At 39.2% G+C, this 21,329-nt stretch overlaps 1 pseudogene; it reads left to right on the top strand.

The window, feature by feature from the left end:
* The first annotated feature begins 271 nt into the window (after nt 1-271).
* Nucleotides 272-21,329, top strand: part of LOC132612042 (uncharacterized) — a 42,678-nt pseudogene continuing 21,620 nt past the window's right edge.

Here is a 21,329-nt window from a genome sequence, read left to right as displayed (position 1 = left end):
ACGAGGGATTTGATGTCTTCTCTTGTGGAAAGGAAACGCTCCAACGACTCTTTTCTCTAATGGAAAAATATGTGGACATAACAGATAACTCATTCGTCACTTGCATCACATTCCAACCTAGGTGACCATACCCAACCCTTCATTTCTGCAATTGCTAACCATCCAGCCACAATAAATATGGAGTCTTATGCTCCTCAACAGACAACAATGTTACAAGATTCCTCTTCGAGAACTCCAATTTAGACAAACGCAAAAGATATAATCAAGAAACATGCTATTCCAAGAAGACATTGAAGTTAAAAGTGAAACTCACATGGGAAAACTTGTCATCTGTTCTGAAGCATATGATTACTTCGTTAACATGGCAGAGACATGCAAATTGACTTTGGTAGGCAGATTCCTAAAAAGGAAACAAAAAATGGAGATGGAAATGAAAAGTTTTATTACTTAATGTCCTCTTAAAATTAATGTCAAAATTGCATATGTTGATCCTAAAAGTTTCTATATGGACTTCAATGTTCTGTCAGAACAAAAACGTGTACTTAAAATGATTTCTCAGTTGATGCCGACATAATAAAACTACTTCCTTAGTCACCAAATATTTTCCCTGCGATAGAAATTCCTCTGGCCCTGTTTGGGTCTTACTCCAACAACTCTCTTGATATCTATATCAATGTGATGTTCTAACAAAGACCGTGACCAAACTAAAAGTAGAAATAGATTTGTCCAAAGCTAGAGAGGAGGAGATATGGATAGAATACAATAGGCTGGACAACAATAAAGAAGATGGTTTTAATTGAAGGCGGAATATGAGAAAGTTCCCGATTACTGCCACTATTTGTTTCTTGCAAGGACATTTGAGCGAAGTTTGTTATACAAAAAAGAATGACAATAAGGCAAAAATCTGAAAAAGAGGAAAAGAAATACGTATAGATTTCCTTTTATGTTGAACTTTGATAATTATTATAAAAAAATCATTAGGACCAACCTAATGACAAATTTATTTTAAAAAAGAAGTAATATGTATTTCACTTTGATTTATTGATTCTTCAGGTTAAATTGCTTAGCTAAGAATAAGTATTTATCAATACAGGAAACAAAATAGAGATAATTGTCAAAACACACATAAATTATTAATTTTTCGCGAATTTCACACCTCAACTATCAGTTTTTTCCTTTTCCTGCCTGAACTATCACTATCGATATATAAAAACGCACCTAGTTGAGTAGATAGTTATAGTTAAAAAGGAAAAAGGGATTATAAAATCCGACTGATACAAAGTAATCTCATTATTCATTGAAAGCAATCCTGTTTTCTGCTTTTTAATTTTTCAAGATTTGATGGAAAAATCATCAAAAAAAAAAAACCCCCCCAAGGTATTAGGTGTTGCATCCATTAACAGTATTGATAGAATTATCTATTTTCCAGATGATATACTCTACAATCTCCTTTCATCTCTATACATTTTTGATGTGGTTAAGGATTTTGTCGAAAAGATGAACTATATATGGAGGACAATGCCTACTTTCATTTCGATATTAATTGCTTTGTTTATGAACGGATTAAACAGTTGGTTATGGTTGAGGATTTCAAAGACTTTATCAATTGGGTCTTAATTATCCAATGTACTGATAGTCTTGTTTGCTTTAAGCTTTGTTGTGGAAATAGTTTCGATAAAGGGGTTATTTTCCATTGGGTTCATGTTGCAACAAGTCGAAATGTTCAAGAACTTGTGTGAAGTTTTTGTCCTGCTGAGCCATTTGAGTTGTCATATTGTGTAACCACTTATGAATCTTTACGAGTTTTAAAATTACAGCTTAATGGGGAAGTTGAGTTATGTAACACTCCCGAAATTCAGATTAGGTGTGCATGTATTAAATGAGTGTTAACGTGACATTTTACCCATATGAAGTCTGATCGGTATGATTTTGGGTGGAAATAGTTGGTTTGGAATCAAGACGAATAGTGAGGTGCTAAAGATTCGATAGAATCGGCTAAGTTTACAGTAGGTATGCCTTCCATCCTGATTTCATGGATATCCGTTGAGAACTTGAGAAAACTAAAAACATTAAAGTTGTATCCCTTTGAAATACCTTTCCAACGATATATTGTGGAGCCCAAACGGAGCTTTGTACTAAGATATATGCCCATTTTACTGAAGGCAGGGCTGCGACACCCTCGCGTCGCAAGGGTGGCTCTAGCAAAAGCAGTTTCTAACCATAACTTTGCCTTGTAAAGCACCCTTACGATGAAAGGGTGGTGTGGATGTCATATTTTTCCAGGTTACGTATTTTACTATATATTTAAGGCCAGGGTTTATTTTCCCAACTTCCCCAAACAAGAAAAATGACCTACAAGGAGATAGAACTCGTCCCAAGCCTCAAGAACACTTTAAGTTAAGTATTGGTGATGATTCTAAGTTAATTTAAATTCCTCAATACCTTATTATAATGATTAAACCCTTCAAATTCGTAGATAATCGATTGAGACTTGGTTTTTGACAAAAAAACCCTAGAATCCGAATTCAAGGAAATCGAACGTCAAAAGGGTAATACCTTCATCCTTTAATCTATTATAGTTACCTTCATCCTTTAATCGATTATAGTTACCTTCATCCTTTAATCGATTATAGTTTTATATTGATGATTATAGACCCTAAGTTCATGAGATATGAGTTGATGGGTTTAATAGAAAAGCATGAACGGTTATAGGGTGGGGTTGTTGATTGTTGATTATTGATTAAGGGTGATGTTTATGTCATGCCCAAAAACCTACCATAGACGTGACCAGCATCCGACATCATGAACAACATCGGAAGAACCTAAAAGATTAACAATGACACTTGAACCCGCCAGGTTCAATAACCACCTCCAACAGTTTATAAAATAAATTTAAACAAGTCATGATGTAAGAATAAAATCAGCGGAAGTCTTTACAATTTAAATAATTCAACCAAAACATGATAGTGTGCCCGAAAGAGTTAAAAAACAACTCTTCTTCTACCCACATTCGAATGTATACTAAGGAGCTTCTAAGAATAAGGAATAAACGTCTAACTCATCAGGACGCAGCCCGGAAACTAATATAAATAAATGGAATAAATAAATGGGGTGTCCTACGAACAAGCATATGGGCTTACCAAATCAGCAGCATCAGCAAGTTCTCCTAAACGTTCTGAATATCACGAACCTGCTCTTCTTCGTTACCTAACATACCATCAAAAACAACAATGGTATGCCTGAGTACTTCGTACCCAGTGAATGCCTCGGGGACAACAAGTGATATGAACATAAAGTATAACAACATATAAAGAAATCAGTTCTGAGGATAGTCTAACACATTATGGAAACAATTATTCAGCTTGTTTATCCCAATGAAAGGCAATTATCAAAAACAGGTTATAAAGTCCTTGTCAAGTTCCAACCTCCAAATATGCCATTTAAATTGATCATGATTATTTACAACAGTTCCATTAAAAGATAGGAATATCACACTTACCAATACAGGCCCAAAAATCAATCGTAACGAAGGGATGACCTTTGAAGTTCCCTAATCATAGCAGCGCATCACACCGGAGTATGAAATTCAACGTTGGCTATCCTTCCTCCCGAATAGCTAGGCATAATCACACCCTAGGTAGCGAACCGGGAAGTGGCCAGTCTTCCTCCCGAAATTTATACTTACAACAATAGTTTCAAAAAGTGATTTTCATTCAAAATAAGTTTTCAAAAGAGAGAGACATACCTTAATATGTTAAACGAAGTTTAACAATTCACTTTTCTAATGAAGAACACCCAAAATCCTAGCTTGAGTCACTTTAGGAAGAATTATGTTGCAAACCCTTGTTGTGGGAGGTTCATAGGAGAATAACATGTTGTTCTAGGGTTTAGAGAATGAGGGAAATCTGATTTTTCGAGTTAAGGGACGAGTTTATATAAATCCTGGCTCGGCAGGGTCCGTGCTTGGCACGAAAGTGGATGAGAAAAGCTGAAAGCTGATTTTTCCCGTCTCGCCACCATCCTCGCGAGGCACGGACTTGGGCGAGCCGAGAAAAATCATTCTCGCCTCGTTTTATCACCTTGGCCTCACTTTATTGGTTTGTGGCACTCAAAATAAGCCTAGCTCATCCCATTTCTCGCGCAGCACCTGGAAGTCTACCAACTTGTCTGGCTCGCTAAGGTTCGTGCTTGGCAAGACTTGAAGACGAGCCGGACAAGCCTTCTTCATGAATTCCTATGCATGCGAAATCCTTAGTACAAACTCCATATCCACCATACGAATCAACATACTCTCGAATCATAGACGTGGCTTAGCTTAGAGGTACGAGGAGTAACAAAATAATTAACACCAAAATCATCCCGAAAGTTTTCACATAACAAAAATATGATACGCCAACCCTTATTTATTCATTCACACTTAACCCGAATCTACAGAATGTTACATTATTCCCCCCTTAGGATCATTCGTCCTCGAATGAAAGTAAGGCTTAAGGTTTTCACGAAGATCAAGAATAACTTACAACCCAAGATTTTAACACATACCTGAAATAGGGAATAAGTGAGGGAATCTCTTCTTCATGGCCTCCTCTGCTTCCCAAGTCGCTCCTTCGGTATTATGGTTTCACCAAAACACTTTAACCGACGCTTCATTCTTCGTTCTTAACCTTTTAACTTGGCGATCTAAAATCTGAACTAGTTCTTCTTCATAAGACAAGGATTCATCAATCTCAACTTCTCCATGGTTCAACACATGAGAAGGATCAGGTTTATACAACCTCAACATCGAAATGTGAAACACCGGATGAACCATGGACATCTCAGCCGGTAATTTCAACTCATAAGCTACCTTCCCAACTCTTCTAGTAATCTCATAAGGGCCAATGAAATGAGGACTAAGCTTGCTCTTTCTACGAAACCGCATTACTCCCTTCATCAGCGACACTTTCAAGAATACCTTGTCGCCAACAGCAAACTCTAGCTCACGTCGCCTCATGTCCGTATAAGACTTCTGTCTACTCTGAGCTGTCTTGAGTCGTTGCACAATAAGATTAACTTTCTCGATTGCTTCATGAACTGAGTCAGGATCTAACAATTCTACTTCAGTTGTCTTAATCCAACCAATTGGAGACCGATAACGCCTCTCATAAAAAGCCTTATAAGGAGCCATCTGAATACTCGCTTGATAACTGTTGTTGTACGCGAACAAGAGGCAAATGTTCATCCTAATTTCCTCCGAAATCTATAGCACAAGCTCGCAGCATATCTTCCAAAGTATGAATAGTTCTCTCTACCTACCAATCAGTTTGAGGATAAAAGGCAGTGCTCAATTTCACTCTAGTTCCCAAACCTTCCTGAAAGGATGTCCAAAAATGAGCAGTGAATTGCGTACCTCTGTCAGATATGATGGATGTTGGAATCCCATGAAATCTAACTATCTCCTTTAAATACAGCTTGGCATACTTCGCCGCGGTATATGATATCTTCATAGGGAGAAAATGGGCAGTCTTTGTGAGTCTATCCACTATCACCTAAATCGATTCAAACTTGGCCTTTGTGCGGGGTAAACCCACAACAAAATCCATATTGATCTCCTCCCACTTCCACTTCGGGATTTCGATATTCTGAGCCAGGCCTCCAGGTCTTTGATGTTCAGCTTTCACCTGTTGACAATTTAAACACTTAGCCACAAAGTTAGAAATATCAACTTTCATGCTTTTCCACCAATAGTGCTGATTCAAGTCTTTATACATTTTGGTGGATCCCGGATGCACCGAATACTTAGAACTATGAGCCTCCATCATTAATTCTTATCAAAGACCATCAACATCAGGAACACACAATCGTCCTTGCAACCTCAGAACACTATCACCAGTACCAACAGTAAATGAAGTGTACTTACCCCTTTCCACTCCATCTCTTAGCTTTGCCAAAAGTTCATCATCATATTGCTTGGATTTTATCCTTTCCACCACGTCAGACCGCGATAGCGTGATTCCCACTAACTCCCCATCTTCAGTTTCATCAAGTCTAACCCCAAGACTAGCAAGTCTTCAAATTTCCCTCCTCATGGGCATGTCATGTGAATGCAAATAAGCTAACGTGCCCATAAACTTCCTACTCAAGCATCAGCAACCACATTAGCCTTACCAGGATGATACAAAATGTTCAAGTCATAATCTTTCAACAACTCCAACCACCTCCTCTGCCTGAGATTCAACTCTCGTTGTTTGAAGATGTATTGTAAGATTTTATGGTGAGTAAAAACATCACAATGCTCACCACACAAATAATGACGCCAAATTTTCAAGGAAAATACCATGGCAGCCAACTCCAAGTCATGAGTTGGATAATTATTCTCATGCTTCTTCAATTGTCGCGAAGCATAGGCAATCACCTTACCGTTCTGCATCAATATACAACCCAAACCAATTCTGGAAGCATCACAGTACACCACATATCCACCAGACCCAGAAGGTAAAGTCAAAATAGGAGCCGAAGTCAACTTTGTCTTAAATTCTTGGAAACTATTTTCACAAGCTTCGGACCACTGAAACTTAGTAGTCTTCTGTATCAATTTAGTTAATGGAGAGGATATTAACAAAAATCCTTCCACAAACTTTCGATAATAATTTGCCAAACCCAAGAAACTACGAATTTCCGTCGCACCAGTTGGTTTAGGATAATCCTTAACCGCTGAAATTTTTTGAGGGTCTACTTTAATGTCACCACCAGTCATCACATAGCCCAAGAATGCCACAGACTCAAGACAGAATTCACACTCAAAGAATTTTGCATAAAGCTCGTTCTCCTCAAGTGTTGTCAAAGTTATCCTCAAGACTTTTAGAATACACCAAAATATCATCAATAAACACAATAATGAAGCGGTCTAGATAAGGCTTAAACATATGATTCATCAAATCCATGAATGCAGCAGGCACATTAGTCAACCCAAAGGACATGACTAGAAACTCAAAGTGCCCATAACGAGTACGGAAAGTGATTTTTGGGATATCCTTTTCCTTTATCTTCAATTGGTGATACCCAGACCTCAGGTCAATCGTTGAAAAGAACTTAGCACCCTATTGGTCAAATAGATCATCTATCCTAGGCAAAGGATATTTATTCTTGATGGTCACTTTATTAAGTTGACGGTAATCAACACACATCCTAAGGGAACCATATTTCTTTCTAACAAACAAGACTGGAGCACCCCAAGGTGAGGAACTTGGTCGGATGAAATCTTTATCCAACAAGTCCTTCAACTGATCCTTTAACTCCCTTAGCTCCGATGGAGCCATACGATAAGGTGGAATAGATATAGGTTGGGTGTCGGGAATAACATCAATCCCAAAATCAATAACCCTATTAGGACGGATACCAGGGAGATCTTCGGGAAATACTTTGGCATAATCACTAACTATGGGAATAAAAGCAAATTCAGGTACTACGACTTTTGTATCATGAACAACAACCAAATGGTAAATACACCCCTTAGTAATCATCTTATGAGCCTTAAGATAAGAAATAAATCTACCCCTTGGCTTAGCAATTTCATCCTCCCACACGATAACAGGCTCATCAGGAAAGGCGAAATGAACTAACTTATGGCGACAACCCACATTAGCATAACACGCGGACAACCAGTCCATCCCCATAATTACATCAAAATTCACCATCTCAAGTTCATACAAATCAGCCACAGTCTCACGTCCCTTAATCACAACAACACAATTTTTATACACTCTAGAAGCAATAACAGGAACACCAGAAGGTGTATTAACAGCAAAAGGTTCCAACAAAGGTTCGGGTTTCATACCCATATCAAGAGCAAAAAAAGGTGTAACATAAGAGAGATTTGAACTCGGATCAATCAACGAATACGCATCAAAAGAGCAAATAGTGACAATAGCTGTCTCAAAATATGAACGACCATACCTTACAATCACCACCAAACACCTACTACAGAATTCCAAGAGACCTTGCACCATCCATCGACTTATAAATTATAACCAATGTGCATCTCATACCACCATTGTTCGCTAGGTTAGAAATTGCTGCACGAATTAAAGCCAGAACCGCGAGGCACAAGTTGAACACGTTAGAATGATCCTAAAGGAAGTTCAAGCTCTATACCACAATCTAGAATCAAGAAGAATCAAAAACACCTGTAAATATCCTGGGAGTCTTTCAGTCATGCAGGTGATCAAGCTGCACAAGGAAAACTCCACTAGACACAGCTCCACAGACACCGACAACAATCCTAGGACGTATTTAAACCTAGGGTCTGATACCAAGATTGTAAAGCCCCAAAACCTACCCTAGACGTGATCGGCATCCGACTTCATGAGCAACATCGGAAGAACCTAAAAGATGCACAATGACACTGGAACCCGCCAGGATCAATAATCACCTCCAACAGTTTATAAAATAAATTTAAACAAGTCATGATGTAAGAATAAAATCAATGGAATTCTTTATATTTTAAATAATTCAACCAAAACATAATAGTGTGCCCGAAAGAGTTAAAAAACAACTCTTTTTCTACCAACATTCGAATGTATACTAAGGAGCTTATAAGAATAAGGAATAAATGTCTAACTCATCGGGACGCAGCCCGGAAACTAATATAAATAAATGAATCAATAAATGGGGTGTCCCACGAACAAGCATGTGGGCTCACCAAATCAGCAGCATCAGTAAGTTCTCCTAAAAGTTCTGAATGTCACGAACCTGCTCTTCTTCGTTACCTAACAGACCATAAAAAACAGCAATGGTATGCCTGAGTACTTCGTACTCAGTGAATGCCTCGGGGACAACAAGTGATATGAACATAAAGTGTAATAACATATAAAGAAATCAGTTTTGAGGATAGTCTAACACATTATGGAAAAAGTTATTCAGCTTGTCTATCCCAATGAAAGGCAATTATCAAAAATAGGTTATAAAGTCTGTGTCAAGTTCCAACCTCCAAATATGTCATTTAAGTTGATTATGATTATTAACAATAGTTCCATTAAAAGATAGGAATATCACACTTGCCAATACAGGCCCAAAAATCAATCATAACAAAGGGATGACCTTGAGGTTCCCTAATCATAGCAGCGTATCACACCGGAATATGAAATTCAATGGTGGCTATCCTTCCTCCCGAATAGCTAGGCATAATCACACCCCAGGTAGCGAACCCGGAAGTGGCCACTCTTCCTCCCGAATGGCTAGGCACTATCACACTAGGATCCATAGTGGCTACCCTTCCTCCCGAGTAGCTAGGCAAAACACAACAACCAGTTTTCATAGCATAGAAGCCAATTCATAATTCATTTATAATGTAGTCACATCATCAATTGTCATTAAGGTTCATTATGTCATATTGAAAGAATAAGTCATTTCAATCAATGTTTTGAAAACGTTTAACTTCTTTACGAAAGATTTCCATGTCCTAATTCATCAATGAGAATATCATTACCAACCCTTAACCATCATTATTAAGCACCTCCTATAGAGGAAAACATTTATATTATCATATACATATAGAGGGTTTGTTACAATTTAGGTTTAATGTAGGTTTGTCCCCTTACACACATTAACCACCATTTAGACATGAATTAAAGTTCAAGAAATATAAAAAGATTACTTTTATTTTTATTCATTAAAGAATCGTGAATGAAATTTATACTTCCTACAATAGTTTCAAAAAGTGATTTTCATTCAAAATAAGTTTTCAAAAGAGAGACATACCTTTATATGTTAAACGAAGTTTAACAATTCACTTTTCTAATGAAGAACACCCAAAACCCTAGCTTGAATCACTTTAAGAAGAATTATGTTGAAAAGTTGATTTTTCCCGTCTCGCCACCATCCTCGCGAGGCACGGACTTGGGCGAGCCGAGAAATATTGCTCTCGCCTCGTTTTCTCGCCTTGGCCTCACTTTACTGGTTTGTGGCACTCAAAATAAGCCTAGCTCATCCCATTTCTCGCGCAGCAAGACCTTGAAACGAGCCTGGAAGTCTACCAACTTGTTTGGCTCGCTAAGGTTCATGCTTGGCAAGACTTGAAGACGAGCCGGACAAGCCTGCTTCATGAATTCCTATGCATGCAAAATCCTTAGTACAAACTCCATATCCACTATATGAATCAACATATTCTCGAATCATGCACGTGTCTTAGCTTAGAGGTACGAGGAGATACAAAGTACTTATCACCAAAATCATCCCGAAAGGTTTCACATAACAAAATTATGATATGCCAACCCTCATTTATTCATTCACACTTAACCCGAATCTAGAGAATGTTACAGTTTATCTTTTGGATGATGAAGAATGATATTGATTATAACAATATGAGATTGTAGAATCATCTAAGAGAAATAGAATGGGTTGTTGGTTGTAGAAGCACCATTAATGAAGGTTGTGGAGCCTTATACTCTCTAATTGTTTGATAATATGTTTAGATGACCAAAGCATGGATATTATTGCTAATATGAAATCCCTTTGACTTGTATTGCTATTGATAAAAGATTGAAAGGGGTGACGAACATTGCACGACGCTCAAAAGCAGAAAGTTAAGGTATGTGAGGCTAACTCTCTACGTTTGGGAATATTGATGATTCTCCCTATGATACGGTATATTGACTATTACGATTTGCCATAGAATTACAGTTATACCTTAGTTCCGTGAATAGTTACAGAACCTCTATTCTCTAGTTTCGTAATTCATTCGTGACTTTCATTTCGAATATTGTGAACACAGAACATAATCTATATATACTCGTATTTGATACCCATGAATCTCAGTCTAGAAGCTCAGCATGCTTAGAAATAGTTAAGGGTTCAAACCCATAATCAGTCCTTGAATACATATCTCAGTTAGCAATGTTCATTATTCCAGTGGTCTCAGTTTCTTAATAATAATTAATGAATATTGAACATATGTATTTTGCTCGAGGGCACAGTCTCAAGTATACGTATACTTAGCCGAGGCCATTGACTAATGCACTTACTTGGCCAAGGCCACTGATTTGTGCACTTATATTAGGCCTAGGCCCCACATATGATTAACTCAGTTAAAACAAGTGAATTCAAATTCAGAACATGGAGTACCTATTATCAGTTTCAGTTTCAGATTATATATACATGTTTGTTGATTTGGGCTACCCTTTCCGAGCACCCCACTTACAGTTCTTTTCTTCAGTTGCTTTACATACCAGTGCAATTCAAATGTGCTGAACCCTTTTTCCTGGGGCCTGCATATCACGATGCAGGTAACAATTTACAGGAAGACGCATCTACTCGCTAGGATCTCCAGTATCAGCTGCTTGGTGAGCCCCAAATCCTTTGGGGCCTTATTATTTATTTATTGTCTTTACAGTATTTTCAGTTAGTAAGGTATGTCGGGGGCCTTGTCCCAGTGACAGTCAATATTTCAATACCCTTCAGAGGCTTCATGGACTGTAGTTGCAGTCAGTCAGATGTTTAGCAGGCTTTCGTGTTAGGCTTGTCGGCTACTTATTCAGACTTTCAGGCTTATTCAGTATTTCTGCATTTATGATATTTTAGTCAAACTTTTAGTAGATCAGTATGTGTTATTTCTGCATTTAATATGTTTTTATATCATATGTTGATTCAGCCAACCAGTTGGTTCCCTCGGTCACATGCAGTCAGGCACTGAGTGTCGTGTTACGGCCAGGCTATGGTTCGGGGTGTGATAAAGCTTGGTATCAGAGGACTAGGTTCAAGTGTCCTAGGGATTCTATGAAGTCGTGTCCAGTGGAGTTTCCTTTATATGTGTGTGTCGGCCACACATATAAATGGTGAACTACCAAGACATTTAGGATTGTCTCACTTCTTTCATACACTAGATCGTACAAATAAAGCTATGACTTCAGGAACTCTTCTAACTCGTATGTGCTACATATTTAATAATTTCCATGCTTGCTAACCGAAGTACAATAAGAGAACTTCAGCCACTAGCCTGAGGGATAATGTCGAGACTGCTCAAGAGGTGGACCCTTAGGCCAAGAGAGTTGCATCGGGTTCAGCACCCCTAACTGCACCCCCACCTGCTACCAGAAGGCCTGCAGAGGTCCCGTTTACTGCACCGCCTAGTGCATCAGACATGGATGTCAAGGGAGCTATCCAGTTGCTCACCCAGATTGTTGCTAATCAGACTCAGACGTAGGGAACAGGTGCTATTGATGGGACAGGTAGTTCTAGGTCCCGAGAATTTCTCAACATGAAACCTCCAGTTTTCACAGGGTCAAAAAGGATAAGGATCCGTAAAAATTCATTGATGAGGTTCAGAAGATATTTCGGGTGATGCATACTACAGACACAGAGGCAGCAGAGTTTGCTGCGTACCAGCTGAAGGATGTTGCTAACATTTGGTATGAAACCTGGGAAGAGTCCCAAGGGTAAGATGCTACTCCTACGACTTGGAAGGAGTTTCCAGACGTGTTTCTTGAGCCTTTTCTACCCATTGAGGTTTTGGAAGCTAAGGCTTTAGAGTTCGAGAGACTCATACAGAATGAGATAAGTCTGAACGAGTACTACCTTAAGTTCGTCACTCTGGCCAAGTATGCTACGGAGATGGTTCGTTATATGAGGACCAGAGTTAGATGATTTGTGTTGGGCCTTATATCCTACTTGCATGGTGATGCTAATATAGTTGCCTAGAGCAATGACATGACCATTACTAAGATAGTTTCCTTTGTTCAAGGGAACGAAGACAGGCTGAAGAAAGAAGAGCAGTTACAGAAAGAGAAGGACAGGGAATTCAGCAAGAGAGCTAAGTCTGCAGGAAATTCAGCCATAGGGAATCTCAAGGAGGTGGTAATCACCAGTTCTTCAGGAAACAAAAATCGGGACCTGCTCCATCTTCGGCGAGTGCACTAGTACAGAGGTCTAAGTTTAATAAGAACAATAGAAGTTTCAGTGTAGCAAGGTCACAGACACAAACCAATGTGGGTTACCACGGCCCTACACACCCTACGTGCAACAAGTGTGGAAGGATGCACCTAGGGGCGTGTCGTTCAGGCATGGATGGTTGCGGTCCGCAGGGCCATTTTCTCAGGGATTGTCTATCAGCAAGGCAAAATTCCGGAGGTAATGTAGCTCAGTCCATAAATTTAGCAGTTCCCCTCAATTCTTAGGCCCAACAGGGGCGTGGAGCAGCAAAGTCCGATAATACGGGCGGTGGTCAGAACCGTTTGTATGAGAAGACAGGCCGTCAGGATACAGAAGCTCGTGGAGATATTGTCACAGGAATATTAACAGTCTTCACTTATGATGTTTATGCTCTTATGGATCCAGGATCCACTCTATTTTTGTAACACCATATATTGCTAAGAAATATACGATAGAACCAGTTATAGCTTTGAAGTGTCCACTCTAATTGGAGAATTAGTTATAGCTAGACGCGTCTATTGGGGATGTCTAGTCAAAGTGTATCATCGCCTTACTATAGTAGACTTAATAGAATTGGAGATGGTAGACTTCGATATAATCATGGGCATGGATTTGTTAGGGTCCTTTTATGCCACAGTGGGTTGTAGAACTAAGATAGTAAGTTTCGAGTTCCCAGGTGAACCAGTTATAGAATGGAAGGGTGACATGGTAGTGCCCAGAGGTAGATTTATTTCTTATCTTAAAGCTAGAAGGATGATCTCTAAGGGGTATATCTATCATCTAGTTCGAGTCAGGGATGCGGATGCTTAGACTCCAACTCTTCAGTTTGTACCTATTGTGAATGAGTTTCCAGAAGTCTTTCCAGAGGATCTTCCCACAGTTCCTCCCGATAGAGAAATCAAATTTGGGATTGACTTACTTCTCAACAAAGAGCCTATATCTATCCCGCTACACAGAATGGATCCAGCAGAGTTAAAAGAATTAAAATCCCAGTTGAAGGATCTTCTTGAAAAAGGACTTATTAGGCAAAGTGTTTTACCTTGGGGTGCACCGGTCTTATTTGTCCGAAAGAAAGATGGGTCTTTGCGTATGTGCATAGACTACCATCAGTTGAATAAGGTCATCATTAAAAACAAGTATCCTCTCCCCAGGATCGATGACTTATTTGATCAACTTCAAGGTGCGGAGTGTTATTCCATGGTTGACCTCAGATCAGGCTACCATCAGCTAAGGTCAAGGAAGTTGATATCCAGAAAATAGCTTTCAGGACCCGTTACGGGCACTTCGAATTTTTGGTGATGCCTTTGGTTTAACGAATGCACCAGCTTCTTTTACGGACCTTATGAACTGGGTTTTCAACCCTTATCTTGATCTATTCGTAATTGTGTTTATTGATGACATCCTAGTTTATTCCTGTAGTGAGATAGATCACGTAAAGCACCTCAGGATAGTGTTGCAGACACTTCAGGACCGTAAGCTTTATCCTAAATTTTCCAAGTTTGAATTTTTGCTGAAATCAGTAGTGTTTCTAAGCCATGGTATTTAACGGAAAGGTGTGAAAGTAGATTCGCAGAAAATTGATGCACTAAGGAATTGGCCTATACCCACCTCAGTGATAGATATAAGGAGTTTCTTGGGTTTGGTAGGCTATTACAGGCGTTTTGTAGAGGTTTTTTCTTCTATCTCAGCTCCATTGACTAAATTGACTCAGAAGAAAGCCACGTTCCAGTGGTCTAATGCCTGTGAGTGAAGTTTCGAGGAGTTGCAAACGAGACTGACTTCTGCTCCAGTTTTGACACTGCCAGAGGGAACCGAAGGGTTGGTAATGTATTACGATGCTTCAGGAATTGGTCTTGGGTGTGTTATAATGCAGCATGGTAAGGTAGTATCTTATGCATCCAGACAACTTAAGATTCACGAAAAGAATTATTCGGCTCATGATTTAGAGTTAGCAGCAGTAGTGTTCGCTTTAAAGATTTGGCGTCACTATTTGTATGGTGTCCACGTTGATACTTTCACCAATCACAAAAGCCTGTAGTACATTTTCAAGCAAAGAGAGTTGAACCTCAGGTAGAGGAGATTACTCGAATTGCTCAAGTATTATGATGTTGATGTTCTCTATCACCCGGGGAAAGCAAATGTTGTAGCCAATGGTCTTAGTCGGTGTTCTATGGAAAGTTTGGCTCACGTTGAAGCAGAAAAGATAACTATGTTGAAAGAAGTCCCCCGCTTAGAGAATCTAGGAGTTCGACTCTTGGACTCCGAAGATGGTGGAGTTATTGTTCAAAACAGGGCTGGAACAATAGGGCTTACTCCTCTTTAGTAATCGAAGTAAAGGAGAAACAGTTTAGTGATCCTTACTTATTGCAGTTGAAAGAGGGGATTCATAAGCGGAAGACAACGGCTTTTGAACAAGGGGGAGATGATGGTACCTTAAGGTACAGTGGTAGACTATGTGTTCCAGACGTAGATGGGCACAAAGAGCGAATCATGACAGAAGCCTACAATTCCAGGTATTTTATTCAGCCAGGCTCCACAAAGATATATCATGACCTCAAGGAAATCTATTGGTGGAACGACATGAAAAAGAACGTAGCAAATTTCATGGTCAAGTGTCCGAATTGTCAACAAGTGAAAGTCGAGCACCAGAGGCCTGGTGGTTTGGCTCAGAACATAGAAATTCCCATTTAGAAATGGGAGATGATAAATATGGACTTCATAATAGGTTTACCTCGCTCATTTCAGAAGTATGATTCGATTTGGGTAATTGTAGACCGACTTACGAAGTTAGCATATTTCCTGTCGGTTCAGACCACAGATTCAGCAGAAGATTATTCCAAGTTGTACATTCAAGAGATTATCAGGTTGCATGGGACTTTGTTGTTCATCATTTCAGATCGTGGTACTTAGTTTACAATGAAATTTTGGAAATCCTTCCAGAAAGGATTAGGCACAAGAGTGAACCTCAACATAACTTTTCATCCACAGACATATGGTCAGGCAGAGTGCACTATTTAGACACTTAAGGATATATTGAGGGCATGTGTCCTTGATTTTAAAGGTAATTGGGATGATCACCGACCTCTCATTGAGTTTGCTTATAATAACAGCTATCACTCTAGTATCAAGATGGCACCGTACGAAGCTCTGTATGGGCGAAGATATAGGTCACCGATTGGTTGGTTCAAAGTAGGTAAAGTAGAGTTGTTAGGACCAGACTTGGTCTACAAGGCTATGGAAAAAGTCAAATTGATTCATGAGCAGTTGAAGACACCTCAAAGTCGTCAAAAGTCCTTTTCGGACGTGCGGCATAGACACTTGGAGTTTCAAATGGATGATTGGGTGTTTCTGAACGTTTCTCCCATGAAAGGCGTTATGAGATTTGGGAAAAAAGGGAAGCTCAGTCCTCGTTATATTGGGCCGTATAGGATCCTACGAAGGATCAGAAAAGTAGCTTATGGGTTAGAGTTGCCACAAGAATTGGCTGTTATACACCCAGTGTTTCACGTGTCCATGTTGACGAAATTCATGGAGGACCCGTCTCTTGTTATCCCTACAGAGATCACAGGAGTTAAATATAGCCCGTCTTACTAAGAAATCCCAGTGTCTATCCTTGGTCGTTAGGTTCACAAGTTGAGACCTAAGGAGATCGCTTAAGTAAAAGTACTATGGAGAAATCATAATGTTGAAGAAGCTATGTGGGAAGCTGAAGAGGACATGAAGCCCAAGTATCCCCACCTCTTTGAAGTGCAATCAGAACATGTTGAAGATAACTAACCTTTACATTCATACCCTATCTATTATAATCTCCATGTCTTTTAGTATCCAGTCAGTTCAGTAGTCATTCAATTCAATATCTCAGCAGTTCAGTAATCATGCATTCAATTAGTTCAGTACCTATTCAGTTCAGCATTTACTCTATTCATTATTCATGTGTTCATGAAAGTTTAGTGTTCACATGTTTCCATCAGTCATGTTTAAGCTCTCGAGTTAGCCGTAGTTACAATCAGAACAATCATTCGAGGATGAATGATCCCAAGGAGGGGATAATGTAACACTCCAGAAATTTAGAATAGGTGTGAATGTGTTAAATGAGTTTTAACATGACATTTTATCCATATGAAGTCCGATCGGTATGAGTTTGGGTGGAAATAGTTAGTTTGGAATCAAGACAAATAGTGAGGTGCTAAAGATTCGATAGAATCGACTAAGTTTATGGCAGGTCTGCTTTCCAGCATGATTTCGTGGAAATCTGTTGAGAATTTGAGAAAACTTATAACATGAAAGTTGTAGCTTTTTTAAATACCTTTCCAACGATATATAGTGGAGAAAGTTTTGTGCGAAGAGTTATGCCCATTTTACTGAAGGAAGTGCTGCGGCACCCTCGCGTCGCAAGGGTGGCGAGCAAAAGCAGTTTCTGACCAAAACTTTGCCTTGTACGGCACCCTTGCAATGCAAGGGTGGCGCGGGTGTTGTATTTTTCTAGGTTATGTATTTTACTATATATTTAAGGTCAGGGTTTATTTCCCCAACTTCCCCAAACACGAAAAATGACCTAGAAGGAGATAGAACTTGTCCCAAGCCTCAAGAACACTTCAAGATAAGTATTTGTCATGATTCTAAGTTTATTTTGATTCCCCAATACCTTATTGTAATTATTAAATCCTTCAAATCCATAAATAATCGATTGACACTTGGTTTTGGACGAAAGAACCCTAGAATTCGAATTCAAGGAAATCGAATGTCAAAAAGGTAATACCATCATCCTTTAATCAATTATAGTTTTGTATTGATGATTATAGACTCTAAGTTCATGAGATATGAGTTGATAGGTTTGATAGAAAAGCATGAATGATTATAGGGTGGGGTTGTTGATTGTTGATTATTGATTAAGGGTGATGTTTATCTTTTGGGTCATAAAGAATGATATTGATTATAGCAATATGAGATTTTAGAACCATATAAGAACAAGAGAATGGGTTGTTAGGTGTAGGAACACCATTAATGAAAGTTGTGGAGCTTTATGCTCACCAAGTGTTTGATAAAATGCTTAGATGACCAACTCATGGATATTATTGCTAATACGAAATCCATTTGACTTGTATTGCTATAGATTAAAGATGAAAAGGGGTGACCAACGTTGTACTACGCTCAAAAGAAGAAAGTTAAGGTATGTGAGGATAACTCTCTATGTTTGGGAGTGTTGATGATTCTTCCTACGATAAGGTTTATTGACTATTACGATTTGCCTCAGAATTACAGTTATACCTTAGTTCCATGAATAGTTGCAGAACCTCTATTCTCTCGTTTCGTAATTCGTTCGTGACTTCAATTTCGAATGTTGTGAACTCAGAAAGTAATCTATAGACTCGTATTTGATACCCATGAGTCTCTGTCCAGAAACTCAGCATGCTTAGAAATAGTTAAGGGTTCAGACCCATAATCTGTTATATCCCGTATTTTCGAACGTCGGATTATTTGTAAGCTGAGGTGGGGCCCACACGTCAAGAATATATTTTTGGAACATGTGACAACTTATATGAATCGCATATGTAAAATTAAACACAACTCGTGAAGGGCCCTTGGGCCAAATAAAAGTGGAAGCCCTCCAAACGAATATTTTTAAGAAAACGTTTTCGGGTGACTTGACTTCGAGGGGCAAAAATGATATTATACGTGTGGAATTTGGAAAAATACCAAGAAATAGGAGATATGGACGTTTTAAGGTCGAAAGGTCAGTGGGCTAGGCCCAACTCGTGACCAACCGGGTTGGCCCAAAAAAAAGAAAAAAGGGAAGAGGCCCAAATTTGAGGGGGGTGGCCGGCCAAGAGGCCTTGGCCCAAGCCCAAGTTGTAACATATTGTGATAAATATGAGAAAGGAGGGGCTAAGTCATCATTTTGTAAGAAGCTTCAAGAACAATTGAGAGAAAAATAAAAATAAGAAAGGCCTACGGCCAAGAGAAAGAGAGAAAGGAAAGAAAAAAAAATTCTAGCTTCCAATCTTGGTTCAAAAATCTTGTTCCTCTTGAATTCCTAACAAGTTCAAGACGCTCTTCGACGTGGCATAATTAGTTAAGCAAGAGGACAACGTTTGCGGCAAGTTGAAATTTGAAGAAAAGGTAAGAATCTTACTCTTTTATATTGGAAGAATTATATATATATATATATATATATATATGTTGTAGCATGTGGAAATGAATAAAAGTGTGAAATTGATGTGTTATGGGTGTGCTTGTATGTGGCCGAATGTGGTGAGTGTTGGAGAGAAGATGAATTTATTTTATTTAGTATGTTAATTGTGTTGTTGTAGTCCTGTGATGAAAATGGAAGGTTAATGGTTCTTGTTGGCATGAGAAAATTGTTGGTAAGTGGTTGTCGGAATGTATGTGATTTTATTATAGTTTATGTAATTATGAAAATGAAATTGGAAGATAAGAATATGTTGTGGATGTTTATGTTGAAGATTGGAAGTTTAGGTGGATTATGGTTTTGGTGGAAAGTTTGTATATTTTGTATATCTTGTGAATAGTTTGTAGAAATGATATGAAATGCTTTCAAAGCGTATTGTAATGATCTTGAATTAGTTAATGGATATGGAAAATGTTGATATTAGTTTGATAGTGTGAAGTTGGAATGGAAGTTGTTGAACTATATAGAAAAGAGGATTATTTATGTTATAGTGCGTTGTGTGGTAATTGTTGGTGTTGTTGGATTGTTGGGTTGTTGTTGTTGATATATTGGGCCGAGCTAAGTCTCGGGGATGCTATATGTATAAGGGAAGTGCTGCCAAAATTTCGGTAGACAAATATAGACTTAAGTTTGAATTGCTAAAAACTTGCAACTCATAATTGGTAACTATGACCAATTGTAGGTTTTGGGCGAAACGGGAATTGAATTTGAGCAAGCGTAAGGCGCAACTAAGGTATGTAAAGCTACCCTTTTCTTCTCTTGGCATGTCCTAGGTGTACTAGATTCGGATTTGAGCCTTGTGGGTTATTCTGCTCATAGAAATGCGAGTCTGAATTTTGGTACTATTCATTCAGCACAATTGAATTATAGCCCTTAAGTTTTGCTAGAAAACTGTTCAAACATCCATAACCCGTACAGACGTGATAGACTCGCTTTGAAACCTTCATGGATGACTCCATAGAGTCCAATGTTTGTAATTTATATCCGCCACCTCGACTTGACCCGAGGTGGGACCACAAGTTCCGAAACTTCCTTCGTTTGTCTCACTTGAGCTATTCTTGTATGATATAAAAGTAAGTATTCTGATATTCTGGATAAGCTATTCACCTTCTGTATTTTTCCTGATATACGATTCTTGTGTGATGCATGATTCTGTCATGTGTGATTTATATTTGGAAAGTAATAAAGTTGGCATTTATATTATTGTGCGCACTATGTGATATTGACCGCTGGACCCCTGACCGCGGTATGCCGCACTATGTGATGTTGACCGCTGGACCCCTGACCGCGGTATCTGTGACATTGACCGCTGGACCCCTGACCGCGGTATGTCGAGTTTGGGATGCTAACCGCTGGACACTTGGTCGCGGTATGTGTGATAGTGACCGCTGGACTTTTGGCCGCGGTAATTGTGTGTTTGATTTTCTGTGTGTATGAGACGAAAATGTTTTTCAAAAGAAAGCAAAGTATTTTGGCATTTTGATTGCCGTATTTGCTTTCCGGATCCTTTTATGTATGATTTGTACGTCAGATGCAACACTTTGGTATTCTGGCTATTGTGCTCACCTTCTGTACATTTTACTTCGGTTATGTCTTCGTTTTCTGTACTTCATGCTTTGCATACTCAGTACATATTTCGTACTGACCCCCTTTCTTCGGGGGCTGCGTTTCATGCCCGCAGGTACAGATTCACGTTTTGGTGACCCACTGGCGTAGGATTTCCCTTTTGCGGTTCGGAGTGCTCCCTTTGTTCCGGAGCCGACGTTTTGGGTACATACTCTTCCGATGTGTATGTTTATGTTTATTCAGGGTACGGCGGGGCCCTGTCCCACCATCTGATTCTGTTGATCCGTGTTAGAGGTCTGTAGACATAGACGTGGGTAATGTACAGTTTTGTTTGGACGCGTTGTGTAAATTGTGTTTGGGCGGCCCATCCGCCGTGGCGGCCCTATCGGCCGCGTGTATGTATGCTTCGGTACGTTATGTATAGTATGATAGCCTTGCCGGCTTCTATACAGTATATATGGTTGTAGGCACCAGTGTGGAGCCCCGTCTGGTATTCATTTATGTACGAGTCGTCTGTATGTTGTATCTGGTAAATGAGCGCGTAGGAGTGCCCAGTCCGGGCACTAGTCACGGCCTACGGGGATGGGTCGTGACATAATCGGTCCTTGAATACATGTCTCCGTTAGCAATGTTCATTATTCCAGTAGTCTCAGTTTCTTAATAATAATTA

Source organism: Lycium barbarum, chromosome 9 (genome assembly GCF_019175385.1).
Source record: "Lycium barbarum isolate Lr01 chromosome 9, ASM1917538v2, whole genome shotgun sequence".
Lineage (NCBI taxonomy): Eukaryota > Viridiplantae > Streptophyta > Magnoliopsida > Solanales > Solanaceae > Lycium > Lycium barbarum.
Note: the sequence above shows the minus strand (reverse complement) of the source record. Positions and strands in the feature narration are given on the sequence as shown.